Source organism: Gavialis gangeticus, unplaced genomic scaffold (assembly GCF_001723915.1).
Source record: "Gavialis gangeticus isolate Ggan-Ray unplaced genomic scaffold, GavGan_comp1, whole genome shotgun sequence".
NCBI classification, from domain to species: domain Eukaryota; kingdom Metazoa; phylum Chordata; order Crocodylia; family Gavialidae; genus Gavialis; species Gavialis gangeticus.
In genome coordinates, this window is record NW_017729024.1 from 67,109,684 (window position 1) to 67,115,289 (window position 5,606).

Consider the following 5,606-nt stretch of genomic DNA (forward strand, 5'->3'; position numbering starts at 1 on the left):
TGGAACTAGGGTTTGGATGGCCTCATAGGCTGGATCCAGATGTGCAGGCATGTGTGGTCTATGGAGCTGCAAACCTCTTTGCAGCACCACAAACTGCATGAGTTGCATATTAATCAGTGCTTGGCACTCCTCATTTGTAGCACCGGGGCAAAATTTGCTACTGGTATTTCCTGGTAGCAAAAAACAAAAAAAATCCCTGAAAAAACTGTGGCACAAACCACGCCAAAGTGGCGAACGCCAGGACAAATGGAGAGACAGGGGAGCAAGCAGCTCAGGGCTGCTTTGCTTTCCCATCTCTGCACATTTTGGAGCTCCCATGCTGAGGCACATGTGCTCCAGCCACCTGGTTCCTGGTTGGCTTGGGTGCAGGGTGCCTCAAGACAGGGGAGTAGGCAGTCCTGAGCTGGCTGCTCCCCTATGTCCACATGCCTCAGTATAGAGGCTCCACTGGACCCCGCGTGCTAGGGCACAGTATACTTTAAGACAGGGGAGCAGGCAGCCTGCTCCCCCATCTTGAGCCAGACTGAGGCTCAGCTAGCTGCTACACAGCTGGCTGGGGTACAGTGTGCCTCTTTGTGGGGGCTGCACATGCCCTTGTGCAGGGGCTCTGCATTGTATCGCCTGCACTGAGGTACATGGAGACAGGGGAGCACTGGCTGCTCCCCCATCTCAAGGCACGCTGTGCCCCAGCTGGGTAGGGAGCAGCTGGCTAGGGTGCAGGGTGTGTCAGTGTGAGGGCTCTGCAGCGTGTGGAGCTCCGTGTGCTGCTCCCCAGCTGGCTAGGGCACAGGGTGTACAAGGGATGCCTGGCTTACACCCCCCGGGCACATGAAGCAGCAAGACAATGTGTCCCACTGCAAAGAACACAGGCAGGGGTGTGCAGTGGGGCACAAAGTAGCAGCATATATTTGTGCTGCTAGGATTTGTGCTGCTGTAAATGCACGCCCCTGCTTGTGTGGACCCAGCCATAGATGTCATCAGGCCAAGCGGCCCAGCTCATAAAGGAGAATGACACCTGAGTTAGCTGAAAATTCCCACTCAGTTCTGTTAATGTCAAGAGAACTGTAGTAGGCATAGATTTGTCCCCAAGGATCTGTGTTATATAGCTAGTCTTAACCAAGCCATTGTCCTCTGACTCCTTACTTTCTCAAGGCCAACATAATCTCTTATGCTGATAATCACACAAGCAAATATCAGGGGCAACTTCCTTGCCTTCAGTGTGCTTGTGCAAAACTGGTGGATGTAGCTCAGAAGTTGGTCCAATAATCTTTAGACCATATTATGCTAGATAATGAAGGGAGCCATGGAAGAGGTAGTCTCATTATTATAATGGGCATTAATACATTTTACTAATCATCTGGAGCATATTCTGGTCTGTTACAATAATATCAATGAATTTAAATCAATGGATTTTAATACAATAGACTTTCTTCAGATTTACACTGCTGGTGTTGTGAGAAGAATCTGGCCAGTAAGACAATATTCTACCATTAATCTTCATGGAAAAGCATCACTGATTTCGGTGAAAGTCTGATCAGTTTCTATATGATCCAAAGAATAAAGTAGCAGTGAATTATACAGGAGAATGTATTTAAATATAGATACTATTTCTTTGACATTGTGTTTATCCCCATCACCATTTTTCTTAAATATATGTTAGCCAGCCTGAAAACAAATATTTTCCTGTTAACCCCAACCCCCCACACCATCTTGTTATTGAGCTATCTACATATTTGAATATGTGCTTTATTATCTGAGTGCCATAAATGAAAGTTGAAGTGAAAATTAAGTTAATTTTTAATTTATCAAATTGTTTATCAGGTGTTTTCTTAGGATTCAGGATAAATATTTGAACAATGTTTTAAGAGTCTTTGAAGCATGCTAAAGAAATAGTGCTAAAAACATGCCAGTGAATTATTATCTATAATAATAAAAAGTTTATTCCGTCTGTCTGGAGCACTCTAACTGGTCGTCTCGTCAGCCAATCACAATGCTTACTGAAACAACCAGAGTGCTCTGGACAGACAGAATAAACGTGCTATTATTATAGATCCCAGGCATTTGAAACAGGCAAGTCAGGGCTAGAATGAAGCACTGGGGCCTCCCACCGCAGAGCAGACAGGCTCTGCCGAAGGAAAAAAATAAAAAGAGTGAGGGGCCCAATCCCTTTTTTCCCTGGAGCCTGCCTGCCTCTCCCATGGTCAGGTGGGCAGGGGGTGAGCTGCCAGAGGGCCCTGGTGCTTTCCTCTGAGGTGGTGGCGCCCCCCAGGACCACCCAGGAAGGGTGCCACTGGGTGGCTGCTGCCTGGGGGGCACTGCCACCACTGAGGGAAGCGTTGAGGCATCCCCTGAGTATGCCCGGGCTTCCCTGAGTATGCCCGGACTTCCAGTGCCCTGTGCACCATCCCCACCACCTTCTCTGGATAGGGCTCTTGTACACGTGAGGATTATCACTGTAATTTATGTAGGAAACTAAAATACCTGTGATGTGTTTTAGTTTGTTATGTAAAAAAAAGTCATTTAAATCACAATACATGGCCGAATGTGTACGCTGTTATGAAATTTAATCATAACATGATGACAAATGTGTACACTGTTACACGATTAAATCATAAAAAAGGGAAAGTAAACCACTAAATGGGTCAATTGTCTCACGTGTACAAGGGCCCTTAATCACGTGTAGAAGGGCCCTCTTATTCTGTGACTATAAACACGTCACAAAGTCAGACTTTTGACAAAATATGTATTTGTATTCCTAAGCCTGTGTTACACGTGGAAAGCCTTATGTAGCCTTTTCAAGGGTGAGAAGTTTTGATTCCATTAAACTATTCAGTCAAAAGATAACTACAAATCCTGTATTTAAAGAATACTTTTGCAATAAAAATTTAATCATAATTGTTTTGCAGGCTTCAGTTAGTTCATATATATTTCTTCTGGAACAAGAAAGGTTATAATGGAGGATAAGAAGGAACACAATGACCAGAGAAAAACAAGGGTGGCAAGGCCATAACTGAGGGCTGTATACTATAATACTTTTAGTTTAAGTGGCTCATCATAACAGTACAAGGATAGTTCATGGGTATTGTTATATATCATGGGGAAGCACACATCTTCATAGTGGAAGATAATTAAAGAAAAACCACTGCCCCACTAAAACATAATAGTTGTTTGAAACAATCTCATTAACATTGTTGAACTACAGGCTGTATTCAATAAAATATGATGCCTTGCTTCCATGTAGTACAAAACAGCAAAGCTCTACAAAATATTGACTTTCATGATTTTTTTAAACAGACTTCAGCTGTGTGTGGAAACTGAACTTACCGTTGTGGAACAATTGTATCAAAGTCATTACAGAGTGGCAAACTATTTATATATATATTTGTAAAAGTAACATACAGAGTTCTATGGGGGGATACGATTCTGTATTTGATTCCATAGTGTAGGTTACAAGTCCATAAATTGTGCTATTAACGCTATATGTTTTAGAGTAATTCTGTAATACTATGTTTAATTCTGCCCTCTTAATTTCGCAAGTGTATATGAATATCAAATTGAGCCCAATTCAGATAAGCTTTCCAGCTCTCAGATATTGATACATATTTTAAAGCATTTTTGCATCACATGATGTTAAAAAAACACATTTAAAAATGTAAAAAAAAAAAGGAAAAAAATAAACTCAAGCTTCATTTGAAGTTCAAAGGAATATGGTAACAAGTGTAGCAGAAAAAATGAAAAAAATTGTTTAATTTATTTTACATTTGTACAAATAATAAAACGATACCCAAATGCTGTACACAAAATAATATTAAACAGTGTCAAACAGGACAATCCTGACAGAATACACCTTAATAGTTCAAACCACACAAATGACATAGTGTATACTCAGTAGCAATAGTACTGTGCAGGAATGCTGTTCTCTGTAAACTCTCTTCCTGTTTAATATACATTTAGAACAATTGTGCTTTTTCCTACACTAAGTAACAGTGCTCTTAAAAAAATGTGTGCAATCTAAGGGGACTAAAAAACTGATCCTGCAAAATGCTGAACACGTATGTAGGTAGGTTCTGAATACTGCCACGCCTCAAATTAGTCAATGGGAATAAGGAATGTTTAGCACATCACAGGATCAGACCTCAAAGAAACAGATATTGAACCCACAAATGTTTTTTTTTCTGCCAAATACAGTCCATATAAACATGTTGCAACCTTGAGTGTGTTGATTTTATTCTCAAGTAAAAGATTAGTTCCATGTGGTATTTGTTAATTGTGGTTTGATATTGCAATGCACATCATGTTGTCCCAACTAATTCAGCAGATGTTACATTGGGAGTTCAGGGGGAAGGAAGAATAGGCTCAAAGCTGAAAATTTCACAGACATTTTTATCCGTTATTGTCCATTAAACTAAGAGAGATATAGTCCTCACCACAGAAACATTACAATACTAGTTTATTAACCACTTACAACACATTTATCTGAATGAAAACAAATTCTTTTGCCAAATTTGCATCTTTGTAGAACTGCATGAAAACATAATAACCCATTTCTGGAATTTAGCTTAAGGTCAGGATATTAGCAAGAAATTACTACTAGACATTTTAACATCTTATGTGGAAAGAAGTCAGTCATTTGAGATCATCCCTAGCCTCATAGCCTCACCAAATCTCATGTTAACAGCAGGTGGATTTCTTGTCTTTTTGCTTAACTCAGTGATGAAGTTGGATGATAATATTATTTTTCACGCAGATTGTCCATGCTCATTGTGCTGTAGGTGGTATGGAGATGTAAAAACATGACCCCTGTTACGGTAAGACAGTTATTGTTGTGCGTTAAGACCTACACAGTGAAGTTCACCTCATCCTACAGCCCCTAGTCCGGTTAAAGCCCTGGGGATTAGGTACAGGGTAGATGTACAATTGTTTAACTGCAGTAAGAAAGGAGCTTAAGAAAGGAGCTTAACAGGGGGGTAGAGGCACCGTGGAACCCTGGAACATAAGTCCTACTCAATGGGATGCTGATCAAGATATACCACGCATTAGCACATCACAGCATGGATGCTGCTAATATGCTACTGTGCAATATTATTAGGCTACTACACAGTAGTGGCACCTAAAAGATGTTCACTGGTGCTACTGCTCAGTAATTCCGGCTACTGTGCATTTATTACTTGCTAATACAAGTACTAAATAAACATACAGTAATGACTGCGCAGTAGCGTCTTGTGTAGATGCACCCAGTGATGTTCTGTTTCCTTCCTCTCTCCTTTAATTTCCACTATTTAAACCCAAACTCCTTCACCTATCATTCCATTTTTGTCCCATTGGTTGCACTTGTATCACAAAAGAAGCCAATATTTTGATGCGATAGGAATTAAAATGTTTTCATCTGTTTGTCGCTCTTCTTTAATAGACGTTTCATAGTTTCATAGTTTCTAGGGTCGGAAGAGACCTGAGCAGATCATCTAGTCCGACCCCCTGCCATGGCAGGAAAGAGTACTGGCGTCAAACGACCCCAGCAAGGTGTTCATCTAACCTCTTCTTAAAAACCCCCAGGGTCGGAGCCTGCACCACTTCTCTTGGAAGTTGGTTCCAGACCTTAGCTGCCC